Source organism: Acipenser ruthenus, chromosome 32, assembly GCF_902713425.1.
Source record: "Acipenser ruthenus chromosome 32, fAciRut3.2 maternal haplotype, whole genome shotgun sequence".
NCBI lineage: Eukaryota > Metazoa > Chordata > Actinopteri > Acipenseriformes > Acipenseridae > Acipenser > Acipenser ruthenus.
The window spans coordinates 1,956,289-1,973,957 of NC_081220.1; the positions used below are offsets into that span (position 1 = coordinate 1,956,289).

Here is a 17,669-nt window from a genome sequence, read left to right on the forward strand (position 1 = left end):
CTCTGGTAGATAAGCACGCTTCCACACAAAGAGCTGAAGTTAGTGAAACAGAATGCCAGGTTTGTGCATTCTATGAGATTGATTGTGTGTCCCGTCAGCTGCCTGGACGAAAAGACTGCATCACTATCAGAAGAGAGGAGGCACAAAAAAAAAGAATGCACAACAAAGTGCTCCTGACGGTTCTTGAAGCTCACCGCCTCTTCAAGAATGAATATCCTGATGTAAAAATCAGAACATCAAAAAAAGTCTGCAGCATTGCACCCTGTGCACGTTCAACCTGTCTGTCTGTCATTACCATGACAACACAGAGATGCTACTAGATGGTTTGAAAAAGGTTTGCCAAAATATCCCCAATGGAAATCTCCTGGTCATTGGGTCACTTTGCAACGGGCAGATGAAATGCTGCCTTGGCCAGTGTGACACATGCCAAGACCTTGCTAGTTCTATCAATCAGGTAATACAAGGCAATGATAATGAGGATACAATTGTACACTACTACCAATAGATGGCTAACAATAAAAAGGAACTGCTTGAGTCAACATTACACGATGCCAAGGAGGAGCTCAAACCCAGCACACCATTCTGCGTGAAGCTATACTTCAGGAAAATTTCTCAGAACACTTCCCTATAAGCAGCAAGCTGAAATAATGTGAGCTCCCTGTCTGTGCTGTTAGGCTGTGAAATTACTCTCTCTCCCTCCCTCTTGTGGTCACAGAGTGTAGTGCAGTCTGTGCTGCTGGGCTGTGGAATTGCAACAGAAATCCCTTCCCATGCTTGTGGAATGACATGCTGTAACCTCTATGCTGACACACACTGATGTGAGTCTGCAGGAATAACTGGGGTGTGGGACAGACAGCTTACAGCAACTCTCAGAGAGGAGAGCACGGGGAGAATCATTGTGTTTAAAATACTGGCCTGCTAAAGGGACATTTTAACATTCTTTAATATTCACTGGCAGGGGTGGAAGTTGCAGATGTTGAGATATTAGAGTCAGTGTTTCCCAGCATGCATCACTGTTAGCAGCTGCTTCCTCCAGACACAGACCACACTGTAGTGTTTAGATGACTGGGTGTGAGGAGCCTTGTGTGAACAATGGGAGCACTGGGCTGACTGGGGAGGTAACTGCTGCCTATTTCAATTGTATTATTACTGTACTGGTATTATATTATGGACAGCAGTGGTGCTCTGGCTCCCTCTTGTGGTCAGTGTGAATGATGGCAGTGTATGCAGCTTGGCATGGCACTGATGCCTGTTTCAAGGCTATACAAACACAGAGAGGGATTCAATCAAACACTAAGTTCACAGTTTAATAGAAGAGTGGATTAGTTCTATTTGTATCTGTGTTCTAAGCGCTGCACTTCTCTTTCAATAAGTGTCACAGACAGTTCTATGAGATCTGAACTGTGAACACAGGTGGGACTTGATAGGGTTGGGTGACTCACAGTACAGTTAGATTATCCTTCCTGTAGTTTTATGTTTAGCCTCTCAGTGCTTTCCTGCTCTCTAGGAGGGGCATTAGAAATCTGCCTGTTCAGAATGAACTGGCCCATAAGTGTTGAGACATGTGTGCCAGGGAGCTGCTGCACACATAAGGAATGAAGGAGACCAGGTGGGTAACAAGGATGACACAGGAGACAAGACAATGAAGAATAAACTGCCTTCAGTAACGCTGATGTGCTGCTCCTTAATAAAAAATAAGAATTCACTCAGAAATGTACGAATTCGTCATGTATTTATTTTTATTTAAATTTAGATACATTATTTTTTTATTATAATAAGTTATAATCTGAGGTATATCAATCTAGTATTAACATTTATTTCAGTAATTAAGAATAAAGTGTAAAATTCTATTTCAAAAGAAGACATGGTTTGTTCATTGTAATTAACAGTAATTTGTGTCTTGATTTTCATCTTAACAATATGTTAAAGTTCGATGTTATTCATTTATGTATTAATATTAATTTTCAAAATACATTAAAACACATCAGACTGACACAATGAAAAATATCCAGCTGGACTCCACAGAGTCAGACAGTGTAACTACACATCACTGCAATACTGGGCTTTGCTGTTTGCTGGACTTCTTTTTTAATATGTTGTCCAGTGGATCATAAATAAATCAATCTCAATATGCATACAGTTCAATTGTTTTAAAAAATAAGCATCATTCTGTTTGTATATAGAATGTGTTGCTGATGAAGTGGAATCATTAAAAGAGTAAAATGAAAACAGTAATTAATACAATTTGAAGTTAAATATGCAATTTATATATATATATATATATATATATATATATATATATATATATATATATATATATATATACATTTACTGAAAGAGAAGCAAAATGTTTGGTTTACTTTATTTTCAGCTTGTATTTAAGTATCAGAAAATAAACAATGTTCACCTGCAGTCCTGCTGAGGGAGGTTTTTGTACGGGTGTGTAGCACTGTGTGAACACATATCTACTGCTGGGGTAGTGGAAACTCTGACAGTAGTAATCTCCTCCATCTTCAGCCTGGACTCCACTGATGGTCAAAGTGAAGTCACTCCCAGATCCACTGCCACTGAAACGAGTTGGGATCCCAGACTGAAGGCTACTTGCAGCATAGATCAGTTGTTTGGGAGCTTCTCCAGGTTTCTGTTGGTACCAGGCTAGGTACTTGTTATAGTACACTGCGCTGCTGACTTTACAGCTCAGAGCGACTGTGTCTCCTGGGAGAACAGATTTCACTGCTGGAGTCTGAGTCACAGTATACTGTCCACTGGATTCTGAAAATAATAAATAATAATATAGAAAATTAGAATAAATTAGTGAATTAAATAATGAAAACGCATTACATTTCAGCACATTTTCATTTCATCTTTTTAATTTCCCTGTTTTACTTTGTATGAAGAATTGTCCCAGAAACAGATATTTCTTTAAACATGTTTTTCTAAATGATTCTTACCCTGAGTGCAGATGACAAGTGCCCAGATGAAGATGCTGATAAAAGTCATTGTTGTTGTGGATTCTGTTGCCATGAAGGGCAGCTCTCAATCATGAAGTGTTAAACTCACAGGGATATAAACACTCCCAGAGCACTGAAGCATGTGCTGTCAATGCAAAGTGTCTTTTCTATGCAAATTGTCTTCCTTGGCACAGCAGCCACTTCTAGCCAAGCAGTGCTCTTAAGTTTAAACTCATTTTCAGCTGATGCAGTTTCTTTGCCGTTTAGAAGAAACACTGAAAAAAAAGTTTATCTAGCAAACAAAACGAAAAAAAATAGCTTATAGTTTTCTTTGTGTTGAGTTTGTACAAACACAGCTATTTCTCTCTCTTCTCCCTTCTCTCAAACAATTCATCTTAGCCACAGCTGATAATATGTAGCTTTGTTACACAGTATAAATAATTATTAATTGTAAAATATTAAAATCAGACCTGCAGGTTAACAGATCTATCAAACTTTGTGAAATGAAATTCATTCAGGAAGCAAACATTTTGATTTTGCACATTGCTAATGCTGAGTGAAAAGTTTCCAGTTTTTTCCTGTGGACCCCTGGACTGTCTCTGAGGACCCCAGGTTAAGAACCACTGCTCTGGATTAAAGAGCATCATTTTATTACTCTCTCTCTCCCTCTTGTGGTCACAGAGTGTAGTGCAGTAGAGGCTGAGCTGTCTCAACTTCCTGTGAATATTTAAAAAAGTAAAGGATATGAAAAATTCCTCTAAAAGATGTATTGAATTCAGTGTTTTAATTGGCTGAAACAGCCCTCCTTTTTTCTTTTATCTAGATTAAAGTTGGAAAATGCTTCCAGTACCTGCAGCAGAAAGAATGCGTGCATATCATGCAAGGATGCGAGAAGAGAAAAGAGTAGGGATGAAACAGAGGAACAGAGAGCAGCAGAAAGCATGCAAGTGGAGTATAGGGAGGAAGAAAAGGGAAGCAGAAAAGAGCAAAGAAACAATGAGAAAGTATAGGAGAAATCTTTCAAAATGACATGAACCAGAACCACAACTTAATGAGAATCATTTGACACTCACCGTCAAAAGTTCTCTTTTCAGCTCAGTCACTAGGGAAGGCAGTAAGTGGAGTAAACCGGGCACTTCCAAAGAGCCCCAGGAAGAAAAGTGTCGTGGGAAAGAAACTGGCAACTCAATTTGGTTTGGCTCTGGTAGATAAGCACGCTTCCACACAAAGAGCTGAAGTTAGTGAAACAGAATGCCAGGTTTGTGCATTCTATGAGATTGATTGTGTGTCCCGTCAGCTGCCTGGATGAAAAGACTGCATCACTATCAGAAGAGGGGATGCACAAAAAAAAGAATGCACAAAAAAGTGCTCCTGATGACGGTTCATGAAGCTCACCACCTCTTCAAGAATGAATATCCTGATGCAAAAATCAGAACATCAAAAAAAGTCTGCAGCATTGCGCCCTGTGCACGTTCAACCTGTCTGTCTGTCATTACCATGAGAACACAGAGATGCTACTAGATGGTTTGAAAAAGGTTTGCCAAAATATCCCCAAAGGAAATCTCCTGGTCATTGGGTCACTTTGCAACTGGCAGATGAAATGCTGCCTTGGCCAGTGTGACACATGCCAAAGCCTTGCTAGTTTTATCAATCAGGTAATACAAGGCAATGATAATGAAGATACAATTGTACACTACTACCAATAGATGGCTAACAATAAAAAGGAACTGCTTGAGTCAACATTACATGATGCCAAGGAGGAGCTCAAACCCAGCGGACCATTCTGCGGAGCCACAATTTTATTGCCAAGCTGCAACTTCACCAAATCAAGACACTGAAGATGAACTGAAATCAATGTGAAGCTATACTTCAGGAAGATTTCTCAGAACACTTCCCTATAAAGCAGCAAGCTGAAATAATGTGAGCTCCCTGGATAACAGAAGGCACTTTACAGAGCATTTAAAAGGGACCAAAAACAAAGTACACAGAAAGAGTACTTGGAACTGCAAACACAAGTCAAAAAGGAAGTTAGAAAAGCCAAGAGAGATAGAAATTAATATTGCTAAGGGGGCTAAAACCAATTCCAAAATATTTTTCCAATATTATAACAGCAAGAGAACATTCAAAGAGGAGGTTAACTGTCTAAGAGACATAAATGGCAAAATCATAGATGAAGAAAAAAAAAATAGCAAATATATGAAATGATTACTTTTCACAGGTTTTTACAAAGGAGGACACAAACAACATGCTCCACATGTCAACCTGTTCCTATCCAATTTTAAATAACTTTAGCATAACAGAGGCAGAAGTGTTAAAGGGACTAGGAGCTCTTAAAATAAACAAATCCACTGGGCCAGATGAGATCCTCCCAATAGTACTCAAAGAAATGAAAGAAGTTATTTACAAACCACTAACCAAGATCATGCAACAGTCTCTGGACACAGGGGTTGTACTGGCAGACTGGAGAATTACACATGTAATACCGATCCACAAAAAGGGAGTTAAAACCGAACCAGGTAACTACAGACCAGTAAGCCTGACTTCTATTATATGGAAACTATAATAAGATTCAAAATGGAAAATTACCTATATGGTAACAGTATCCTGGGAGACAGCCAGCATGGTTTTAGGAAAGGGAGACCATGTCTAACTAACCTACTTGACTTTTTTGAGGATGCAACATTGAAAATGGATAACTGCAAAGCATACGACATGGTCTATTTAGATTTCCAGAAAGCTTTTGACAAAGTCCCGCATAAAAGATTAATTCTCAAACTGAACGCAGTAGGGATTCAAGGAACTGCATGCACATGGATTAGGGAGTGGTTAACAGGTAGAAAACAGAAAGTACTGATTAGAGGACAAACCTCAAAATGGAGTGAGGTAACCAGTGGTGTACCACAGGGATCAGTATTAGGTCCTCTGCTATTCCTAATCTACATTAATGGATTTAGATTCTGGTATAGTAAGCAAACTCGTTAAATTTGCAGATGACACAAAAATAGGAGGAGTGGCAAACACTGTTGAAGCAGCAAAGGTCATTCAAAATGATCTAGACAGCATTCAGAACTGGGCAGACACATGGCAAATGACATTTAATAGAGAAGTGTAAAGTATTGCATGCGGGCAATAAAAATGTGCATTATAAATATCATATGGAAGATAGTGAAATTGGAAAAGGGAACTATGAAAGACCTAGGAGTTTATGTTGACTCAGAAATGTCTTAATCTAGACAATGTGGGGAAGCTATAAAAAAGGCTAACAAGATGCTTGGATATATTGTGAGAAGTTTTGAATTTAAATCAAGGGAAGTAATGTTAAAACTCTACAATGCATTAGTAAGACCTCACCTAGAATATGGTGTTCAGTTCTGGTCACCTCGTTACAAAAAGGATATTGCTGCTCTAGAAAGAGTGCAAAGAAGAGCAACCAGAATTATCCCAGGTTTAAAAGGCATGTCGTATGCAGACAGGCTAAAAAGTGAATCTATTCAGTCTTTAACAAAGAAGACTACGCGGCGATCTGATTCAAACATTCAAAATCCTAAGGTATAGACAGTGTTTGACTTGGGGGGGGGGGGAGGGACCAGGGGTCATAAATGGAGATTAGATAAAGGGGCATTCAGAACAGAAAATAGGAGGCATTTTTTTACACAGAGAATTGTGAGGGTCTGGAACCAACTCCCCAGTAATGTTGTTGAAGCTGACACCCTGGAATCCTTCAAGAAGCTGCTTGATGAGATTCTGGGATCAATAAGCTACTAACAACCAAACGAGCAAGATGGGCTGAATGGCCTCCTCTCGTTTGTAAACTTTCTTATGTTCTTATAAGTCAATATAATTATGCTTGAATGACAATAAGAGGACATCTTGTTTGAAGCCGAGTCAATGGGTGCCCCCCCACTCCCAAACATTTTGATTAATGTTATTTAGTATAATTACCTCATATACAGTGATGACCGAAACTGACTTTTTCCTTTATCAAATTTAGTTTTTTCTTCAGTGAGCTGAATTACAGGTAGCATTCTGAGATCTCCCTGAAAAGAAAAATGGGGCGGGGGTAATGACCTTTGTATAAGTAATTGCTTTGTACAGTGGCGGGGTGTGAAGGGGGAGAGGGAGGAGGTTTGTTGTTCTTTTTGTTTGTTACCTTCGTGCGTTTCCAGCTGGCAAAGCCACAAGTCATTCACAAGAATACAATGTGTTTTGTGATCGTTTATTTCCTCACCTCTTTCTTGGATCCAATCAGTAACTCAGAGACCGTCCTAACCTGTTCAGCCCTTTTGCACAATGTTTCAAATCATGTACTTCCAAGGACCATTGCAAATTCACCCATTACCTAATAGAAAAACACATGCACAAGTATGAAGTTGAAAAAAAAAAAAAAAAAAAAAAAATACCTCCAACGCAGGAATGTTGAACTAGAATTTATAAACCCAGGACCTATGCTGTCAGATAACAGTTTTAGAAAATGGTTGACATTACATTAAAAATAAATATTTACTTAAAATGAATAAAAAATAAAGTAAAATAAATGTCACAAAATGAGTTTCTGTATATCATCATCATAATAACTGTACTTGGATTGGATTAAAGCAAATCGCAACCTTTAAACCAACATTCACAACCACAATTTGAATTTTATTTTAGTGATCAGTAATATTGACTGTTTGATGAAACTGTAGAAGGAAAATAATAATGCAGTTAACTGTAAGCAGGTGAATTGTAGTATGCCCTCTATAACTTTACAATAACATGAGTAAATAAACAGATACTTACAAATTTTCCCCATTCAAAACAAGGGTAAACTTCAACAATTGGTTTAATTCTTCCAGCTGGAAGAGTGGTCAGCCACAATCGACGATTGCCAAACGTTTCTTTAAGAAGAATGTCTATGTGATTGTCATCTGGCTTATTTTTGTCAAATTCTTTTCTTAATTCTTCGACATGGCGGTCGTATTCTTCATCGGGCCGTTCTTCACGCCTCTGTATGGTAGGTACCTGGGCTTTCTTTGCCATAATTGGTGCCGAACTGGAGTCAATGGGCAGGTTTTACCTTTTTAAAGACCACCTCATGTGCCTCATCTTCTGACTGAGGCACTTAGAAAATAAGGACTACAAAAGAACAAGAGGTGAAAACAATAATTGTGAATAAATACATCAAGTTTCAGAAAGAAATGGCAAGCTTCAATTCCCAATGTATTGTTTTGCATACTTGAATTCCATCTTGCCCACGGTTCATTCCCTTCATGCTTAATGCATGGGTATTTGCTATACAGCTTTTTTCCAATGGCCTGTCACTTAGGCTGCGATAATTAGCCAGGTAATAATTAGATGCTTCATCAACCATTTTATGCCATATCCCTCTTGAATTGCCAGCCAGAAGACTTCTATGCACCAGGTCAGAAAATGGAGGCAGAGGGGTTCTATCATCCACTGTTGAACATCCTGTTGAGTATAATAACAAATAATAATACAAAACAAAAAATAATTAAGTCTGAGGCTGACATTCATTGATAAAGAGTGCAATCTTAATAATGTGCAACAAAATTAAACTGATGAGCAACAAGAAAAAAATAAACATAAACAGGTACTTACTCCGATTTGCAAAAGATTCCATGTATGCTGCGGAGTCAAGGGATATGATTTCATTTATTTTTTCAGAATCAGACTTCTGCTCAATTGATGTTATGTTCACTTGTTCTTCTATGGGTATCTGTGGGATCCAGCTCTCACCTTCCATCAGTATTATTAAAGATTCTGATTGCATCTCCAATAAGATTTCGTCATCATCAATCTCAGTTCCGTCAGTTTCCAGGACCAGTATATGCCCCTTTTTTGGAAGGCCAAGTTTTTGTGAACCTGAAAAGGTTATCAATAATTGATCATTTAGATTTATACATAACAAAATAAGAAATGGCAAGAACAACAGACAGCCATTCAACCTATTTGACTTTTTCATTCTATTTTGAATCTTTTCAGCTGTTGTTAGATCCGTGCTCCATTTTGTGCCACCAGCCAATTCAACTACAGAATAATGAATCATCCCAACACTGCCTTAAAATTTCTAGAACAGACTGTAAAATATAAGTGGAATGTAGTTAATTACACCACCCGTCCACCCATTGCAACCATACAGAAAGATTATAAAAGATTATTTGGAATTATAGAAAGTTATATCAGTAACATTTTATCTACTTACCTTTTTCAAGAACTTCTTTGAAGGATGTTCCGCTGACCATTTTTTTTTGTTGTTTAGGCTGCCGATCCCACACTTTGAAGACACCCACGGTGGGCTTTGAGGTATAAAAAGAGTGAGGAACTAAGAGACTGGGAGCATGGAACTAGGAGATACCGGAATAGGAAAGAGGGAGAAGCCGAGGGAAGTAAACGAAAATAAAGAGGACGAGATTAGACAGCGAGTGGTTGGGTTTTTTTTTTGTGCACGGACAGTGTCAGTTTCGTTTTGTTATTTTTTTTCGTGGACTCACTCTGGGAGGACTGCGGAACTTGGTGATTGAAGACATTTGAAAAGAGGTACTGACAAGAACCTTTGCGTTCGTGGTTTATGTCAGGATATCAGGATCTCTCCTGAGGCCTTCAGCTGAAGCGCAGCACCCTATGGAGAGGGCTGCCCAAACAGGCATCTAGACAGGAGCCCTAGGAGGAGGTCTGGACCAGAGAGTGGATGACGTATGGTTAAGTGAACAAATACACATTAAAATGCATCTAACGCTCAAAAATAAAACAATAATTCAAATAAACAAACTGTGCAAAAAAAGGAAAACCAATCCAATTAAAATTCAAAAATCATAAGTGATAATACTGAATAAAATAATAATCAACACATTCGTCACCCGTGACATTACCACCACTGCGATCTTGAAAATGTTTGTATGCCACAGAATTTAAGATCTGAAACGGAATTTTTGGCATCTACAAAATGTCTAGCTAGTGGTGGATGAATATGTTTTCTCCTAATTGAACTTTTATGCTCGCTCATTAATGCGCAATTGTAACTGTCTAGTAGTTTTGCCATCATATTGCAAATGGCTAGGACAAGAAATCACATAAATGACATGTGTTGAAGCACAATCACTTGTAAGATACTGTACTCTTTTTTTTCGTTGTATGGCTTGTGCATTTTCTTAGTTTTAAATGTATTATCACAGGCGGTACACTTACGATTTGGAAAAAAATCCAGTAGATTTGTCCAGTACACCTAGATCTCTCGAACATCTAAACGAGTCAGCCCTTAATAAAGACGGTCCGTGTTCATTTCGGCGTTTATGACATTGTCTATACACAACAGCTCTTATGTAATCCTATTGGTATCGAATCGATCGCAATTAATGTGTTCCATGTTTCCAGTCAGTTTGATAGTTTTAATACTGTATTACATTCTGAATATGAATAGAGCTGAATTATTAATTGTTGATAATACTTAGAATACCAGATACATATTTAGCATTAAAAAGCAATACATGTGATTTATTTAACAGTTGTTCATTATTTTGTGTATCAGCCTCCACACAAAGCTGAGCGCAGTGCGGTATACTGTAATGATGTTCCAGTCAGTCTGCCCGGACTGCACCTGAACCATCTTAAAAACACGAGGCCCCTAATAAGCTAATTTGTAAAAGTTAGTAAAGAATTGCGCTAATATAACGAAGCTAAATTTGAACTCCTAGCTGGAGCAACGAGAGAGGACGAGAGGGCGGGGCAGAGAAGGAGGGGGAGACGCTGCTAGGCAACCGGCTCGTGAACATTCCACTCAGCTGAGCAGAGACCGTTAGGATTTAAAAATGCGAACGTTCCGAGGGGCGTTAGGCGCTTCGTTAAATTAACACACCGTTGCTGGCATTTGAATATAACCATATTTTAAATACTCAAATAGGACTGTATTAAAAAATATATGTTTTTCAAAGTAATATGTTATGTGGAATATTAAAACAATCAAATTAAATAACACATGTTTGGACACAAAATATTTTTCTTCCTCATAACGTATTAGAAAATGTAAACAGCAGTTGGAGAATGCCGAAGTCGATCATCCTAGCATGTTAAACGAGGGCATTTCTCCTGTAAGCTGCGTCTAGTAATAGATCGTTTATACTGTTCCCAATGGTCTGCATCCCAGCCTGAGACCACGATCCAGTGGTAGACGGAGATGTTTTTCAAGTAATATGTTATTTGGAATATTAAAACAATCAAGTTAAATAACATGTTTGGACACAAAATATTTTTCAGTGACGTTAACAAGTAGTCTGTTTACAACAAAAATGCAATCTGTGTTAGGAACACTATTTTAGTCTGATTTAAAATGGAAATTAAAATGGTATTGAGTGCTGACAACAGTTTGGTATCAGCTGTTGATTTCCTTAAAACAATCTTTTTCTAGTAAAATAAAGAAATGTATTCTTTTTAAAAATACGTAAAATTGAACTGTCAAAAGTGGGATTTGAACCCACGCCTCCATTCAGAGACCAGAACACAAATTTTTCTGGAAAGACAGAGTTCTTGAGTCTGTCGCTGTAGACCACTCGGCCATTCTGACAAGCTCCATTTGTTATTGTAGAAAACCGCATTATTTATTTCAGCACACACTAGGGTTCTCGTATCAAGGCCCGATTGGGTTTATTACGCACATACCAACTGTTGCTCCATGAATGATGTTATGACAAGTGTAAAAAAAAGAAACGGATTGAAGTCAACCCAAAAAAAGTAAGATTATTTCTTTCAATATCGTTATAGCTATAAACGATGCATGCTTTTTACAATAGCAATTGCTATTTGACAATGACCAATAAGTAATTTTGTTGCAATACTGTATACAATGTGAACATAATCAGACTTTGCTCCGTTGTCTCGAAGAAACATCTTCAATTTGTATTTAAAAAGGACGCCCAACGTGGGGCTCGAACCCACGACCCTGAGATTAAGAGTCTCATGCTCTACCGACTGAACTAGCCGGGCTGACTGGTGCTCGTTTCTTTCACTGTAACCAACTGAGCTATTAATTTGTCATCTTTTTTGAGAATATACTGAATGATAGAACCAAAGATTCTAAATATAATCCACTGAACTGTAGCTTTATTATCATAATGAAAACAGATTACACATGACCACAGTTCTGTATCAAAATTAAGTCGTAAGTATATGGTTTCCATTGTAGCTATTTACACACACTGCTCTGTTGTCTCCCAGGGTGTTATCTAACAAAACGACATATGCTGTGCTGCCATAATTGATTACATAGACTTTCCTGCCCCGTGTTGCTTTCTTCTTAGATGTGATCTCAGGTTCTGATGAGTTCTGCTCCCTCGATCACGTTCTGCAGCATCTCGCCTTGCTCATCACTCCCGTATGCTTTGGCGGCTTAATAGGTTGGTCTCTGTGGCGCAATCGGTTAGCGCGTTCGGCTGTTAACCGAAAGGTTGGTGGTTCAAGCCCACCCAGGGACGATGCTTTTTGCATTTCTTAATCACATTAGAAAATGGCACTCTGATACGCTGTTATTTCATCCAATTACGCTGAAGAATAAATATGCTCTGTTTTTTTAGTTCAAAATAATACAAAACAAATATGGTCTTGTTGTTTGCCGAAACCCGGGATCGAACCAGGGACCTTTAGATCTTCAGTCTAACGCTCTCCCAACTGAGCTATTTCGGCTTGACAAGACTGGTGTTTCGAGATAGCATTCTTTTTGGCAATCCAGTAAACCTGTAATGAGAAACGTTCAACAGCTCGGCAACACCATAATAGAATCCGATGCCTTTACAAATGCGTTTCGAAACTGTTAAGTTTTCTCCCAAATGCGGTTCTCAACAAATGTTTTTTTTTTTTTTGTATTCCTTCCAGAGTAAGTCCAAAAGGCAAACACTGGAACTGGCCGCCTGAAAGTGCAGCGCTTGAACTGCCTCAACAAACGCTGAGCTCTAAAACGTGTACACTGAAAGTCTATTAACATCTTTAACACAATCATCTGTATTCCAATAGCGGTTAATCCACAGGGTGATCAATAAAGTGACTGCTGGCTTTGTTTAAATATTAACAAGATGTTTTCATGATTCACGCGTATTCTGAACAAGCACAATAGAATATGGTAGTGAAAGGACAAGCAAATAACAGGTTTATTGGCTCTGGTCTTGTATCATCACCCTGACTACTGTCCGTAAGAAAGTGGCATTAATAAAAATGTCATTATGCAAAGTTCCCAATGCGCAAATACGCAGCATATTTAAACTTCTTCACAATCTTAAACCTTCCCAAATGAATTTAAAATACTTACTGAAAGGTTACGCACATTTTCACTATCTCATGCAAGGAAGTGTTAATATGACTTTATTACCCAACTGTGTCAATGAAGACTGGTCAACAGTAATTTCGGATTCACTTTAGTTTATTGTGCTGTATCAAATGAAACATAAAAATGAATCGCAATATAATAAATCTCTGTTTGATCGCTATACAATCAATATGTTGTATAGGCTAAATTGTATAAATAAATGTCCGGAAACATTCAAATTCAAACACGTTAAAAAATGAAATAGAGTGGAATAGAAATAAAGGCGGCTTTGACCTCGACGTGATTTGAACACGTAACCTTCTGATCTGGAGTCAGACGCGCTACCGTTGTGCCACGAAGTCCAGGTGTAATGCCACCTTGTTATGCAATGCTAGAGTGCACAGCAAGCATGCCAAACATGGTAATGCCGACGCTGATACTAGGAAAACACTCGGTATCACCAGGGTCATGGGAAACAGCCGACTCAATACTTGTTCGTAGCCAGCAGGGCTATGAAGTTGTCGGAAATGTGTTTGATTCTCAGCTTTAAAAGTAAAGAAAACATAAAACAATGCGATTTGCTTTTAGAAATGTCATTATTTGAAACGTGGGCATAAACACAGTTGTATTGGCTCAGAATCGTCTCTGGTCAATTACTTGGAAAGCAGCTATGCTGACAAATATATCACCAATAGGAGAAAGCTGGCAGTACTGAGTGACACAGAAGACGGATTCTCTCAGCGCGTCTCCTCTGAATGCGCACTGGCACAAAGGGGCTTTGATCATCTAATGACGTGGCAGAATGCAATAATGTATTGGGTTAATTTGCCACCAAAAGAAACATAAATACATGTGTATGTATTTGACACAAATGACCATATGCCTGTGTTTATTTATTTTCTTTCTGCACGTATTAATTAGTATTGTGTGAATATTTTATTTAGATCGTTTTTTTTTTCTTTTTCATAATTTTCTGTTTGCTTTGCACTGTGTTTTTTGCTGTGTTGATTATTATTTGTCTATTTTGTTTGGTGCACGGGTGAAACGGAGTTCGTAATTAAAGTATTTTGTGTTTTGTTTATCACAAGCACTGTGCACACGGACCTCAGGTCCCGCACCAAACAATTGCAGGTACCTGTACACACCTGGAATTAGAAGGGCTTTGAGGAATAAAAAGGGTGAGGAACTAAGAGACTGGGAGCATGGAACGAGGAGATACCGGAATAGGAAAGAGAGAGAAGCCGAGGGAAGTAAACGAAAATAAAGAGGACGAGATTAGACAGCGAGTGGTTGGGGGTTTTTTTGTGCACGGACAGTGTCAGTTTCGTTTTGTTATTTTTTTCGGGGACTCACTCTGGGAGGACTGCGGAACTTGGTGATTGAAGACATTTGAAAAGAGGTACTGACAAGAACCTTTGCGTTCGTGGTTTATGTCAGGATATCAGGATCTCTCCTGAGGACTTCAGCTGAAGCGCACCACCCTATGGAGAGGGCTGCCCAAACAGGCGTCTGGACAGGAGCCCTAAGAGGAGGTCTGGACCAGAGAGTGGATGACGTATGGTTAAGTGAACAAATACACATTAAAATGCATCTAATGCTCAAAAATAAAACAATAATTCAAATAAACAAACTGTGCAAAAAAAGGAAAACCAATCCAATTAAAATTCAAAAATCATACGTGATAATACTGAATAAAACAATATTCAACACATTCGACACCCGTGACATTACCACCACTGCGATCTTGAAAATGTTTGTATGCCACAGAACTTAAGATCTGAAACGGAATGTTTGGCATCTACAAAATGTCTAGCTAGTGGTGGATGAATATATTTTCTCCTAATTGAACTTTTATGCTCGTTCATTAATGCGCAATTGTAACTGTCTAGTAGTTTTACCACCATTTTGCAAATGGCTAGGACAAGAAATCACATAAATGACATGAGTTGAAGCACAATCACTTGTAAGATACTGTACTCTTTTTTTTCGTTGTATGGCTTGTGCATTTTCTTAGTTTTAAATGTATTATCACAGGAGGTACACTTACGATTTGGAAAAAAATCCAGTAGATTTGTCCAGTACACCTAGATCTCTCGAACATCTAAACGAGTCAGCCCTTAATAAAGACCGTCCGTGTTCATTTAGGCGTTTATGACATTGTCTATACACAACAGCTCTTATGTAATCCTATTGGTATCGAATCGATCGCAATTAATGTGTTCCATGTTTCCAGTCAGTTTGATAGTTTTAATACTGTATTACATTCTGAATATGAATAGAGCTGAATTATTAATTGTAGATAATACTTAGAATACCAGATACATATTTAGCATTAAAAAGCAATAGATGTGATTTATTTAATAGTCGTTCATTATTTTGTGTATCAGCCGCCACACAAAGCTGAGCGCAGTGCGGTATACTGTAATGATGCTCCAGTCAGTCTGCCGGACTGCACCTGAACCATCTTAAAAACACGAAGCCTCTAATAAGCTAATTTGTAAAAGTTAGTAAAGAATTGCGCTAATATAACGAAGCTAAATTTGAACTCCTAGCTGGAGCAACGAGAGAGGGCGAGAGGGCGGGGCAGAGAAGGAGGGGGAGACGCTGCTAGGCAACCGGCTCGTGAACATTCCACTCAGCTGAGCAGAGACCGTTAGGATTTAAAAATGCGAACGTTCCGAGCGGCGTCAGGCGCTTCGTTAAATTAACACACCGTTGCTGGCATTTGAATATAACCATATTTTAAATACTCAAATAGGACTGTATTAAAAAAAAATATATTATGTTTTTCAAAGTAATATGTTATGTGGAATATTAAAACAATCAAATTAAATAACACATGTTTGGACACAAAATATTTTTCTTCCTCATAACGTGTTAGAAAATGTAAACAGCAGTTGGAGAATGCCGAAGTCGATCATCCTAGCATGTTAAACGAGGGCATTTCTCCTGTAAGCTGCGTCTAGTAATAGATCGTTTATACTGTTCTCAATGGTCCGCATCCCAGCCTGAGACCACGATCCAGTGGCCGACGGAGATGTTTTTCAAAGTAATATGTTATTTGGAATATTAAAACAATCAAATTAAATAACATGTTTGGACACAAAATATTTTTCAGTGACGTTAACAAGTAGTCTGTTTACAACAAAAATGCAATTTGTGTTAGGAACACTATTTTAGTCGGATTTAAAATGGAAATTAAAATGGTATTGAGTGCTGACAAGAGTTTGGTATCAGCTGTTGATTTTCTTAAAACAATCTTTAATAGTAAATTAAAGAAATTTATTCTTTTTAAAAATAAGTAAAATTGAACTGTTAGAAGTGGGATTTGAACCCACGCCTCTATTCAATAAGTAATTTTGTTGCAATACTGTATACAATGTGAACAGAATCAGACATTGCTCCGTTGTCTCGAAGAAACATCTTCAATTTGTATGTAAAAAGGACGCCCAACGTGGGGGTCGAACCCACGCCCCTGAGATTAAGAGTCTCATCCTCTACCGACTGAGCTAGCCAGGCTGACTGGTGCTCATTTCTTTCACTGTAACCAACTGAGCTATTAATTTGTCATCTTATTTGAGAAAATAGTGAATGACAGAACCAAAGATTCCAAATATAATCCACTGAACTGTAGCTTTATTATCATAATGAAAACAGATTACACATGACCACAGTTCTGTATCAAAATTAAGTCGTAAGTATATGGTTTCCATTGTAGCTATTTACACACACTGCTCTGTTGTCTCCCAGGGTGTTATCTAACAAAACGACATATGCTGTGCTGCCATAATTGATTACATAGACTTTCCTGCCCCGTGTTGCTTTCTTCTTAGATGTGATCTCAGGTTCTGCTGAGTTCTGCTCCCTCGATCTCGTTCTGCAGCAGCTCGCCTTGCTCATCACTCCCGTATGCTTTGGCGGCTTAACAGGTTGGTCTCTGTGGCGCAATCGGTTAGCGCGTTCGGCTGTTAACCGGAAGGTTGGTGGTTCAAGCCCACCCAGGGACGATGCGTTTTGCATTTCTTAAACACATTAGAAAATGGCACTCTGATACGCTGTTATTTCATCCAATTACGCTGAAGAATAAATATGCTCTGTTTTTTTATTTCTAAATAATACAAAACAAATATGGTCTTGTTGTTTGCCGAAACACGGGATCGAACCAGGGACCTTTAGATCTTCAATCTAACGCTCTCCCAACTGAGCTATTTCGGCTTGACAAGACTGATGTTTCGAGATAGCATACTTTTGGCAATCCAGTAAACCTGTAATGAGAAACGTTCAACAGCTCGGCAACACCATAATAGAATCCGATGATTTTACAAATGCGTTTTGAAACTGTTAAATTTTCTCCCAAATGCGGTTCTCAACAAATGTTTTTTTTTTTTTTTTGTATTCCTTCCAGAGTAAGTCCAAAAGACAAACACTGG

The 17,669-nt window shown here is 38.3% G+C and overlaps 1 long non-coding RNA gene and 6 other non-coding genes across 7 annotated transcripts; 2 read left to right on the forward strand and 5 right to left on the reverse strand.

Moving 5' to 3' along the window:
* Nucleotides 1-7,331: 7,331 nt before the first annotated feature.
* On the reverse strand, nucleotides 7,332-9,091 carry LOC131703191 (uncharacterized). The gene is made up of 3 exons (XR_009309713.1): nucleotides 8,550-9,091; nucleotides 8,167-8,399; nucleotides 7,332-8,066 (listed from the first exon to the last, which is right to left on the reverse strand). It is a non-coding gene; the product is annotated as an uncharacterized LOC131703191 (long non-coding RNA).
* A 2,763-nt stretch (nucleotides 9,092-11,854) lies between these two features.
* trnak-cuu (transfer RNA lysine (anticodon CUU)) lies at nucleotides 11,855-11,927 on the reverse strand. Its single transcript has one exon. It is a non-coding gene; the product is annotated as a tRNA-Lys (tRNA).
* A 414-nt stretch (nucleotides 11,928-12,341) lies between these two features.
* On the forward strand, nucleotides 12,342-12,415 carry trnan-guu (transfer RNA asparagine (anticodon GUU)). The gene has a single exon. It is a non-coding gene; the product is annotated as a tRNA-Asn (tRNA).
* Nucleotides 12,416-12,550: 135 nt separating this feature from the next.
* On the reverse strand, nucleotides 12,551-12,623 carry trnaf-gaa (transfer RNA phenylalanine (anticodon GAA)). Its single transcript has one exon. It is a non-coding gene; the product is annotated as a tRNA-Phe (tRNA).
* Nucleotides 12,624-13,529: 906 nt separating this feature from the next.
* trnaw-cca (transfer RNA tryptophan (anticodon CCA)) lies at nucleotides 13,530-13,601 on the reverse strand. Its single transcript has one exon. It is a non-coding gene; the product is annotated as a tRNA-Trp (tRNA).
* A 3,571-nt stretch (nucleotides 13,602-17,172) lies between these two features.
* On the forward strand, nucleotides 17,173-17,246 carry trnan-guu (transfer RNA asparagine (anticodon GUU)). Its single transcript has one exon. It is a non-coding gene; the product is annotated as a tRNA-Asn (tRNA).
* A 135-nt stretch (nucleotides 17,247-17,381) lies between these two features.
* Nucleotides 17,382-17,454, reverse strand: trnaf-gaa (transfer RNA phenylalanine (anticodon GAA)). The gene has a single exon. It is a non-coding gene; the product is annotated as a tRNA-Phe (tRNA).
* Between the last annotated feature and the right edge of the window lie 215 nt (nucleotides 17,455-17,669).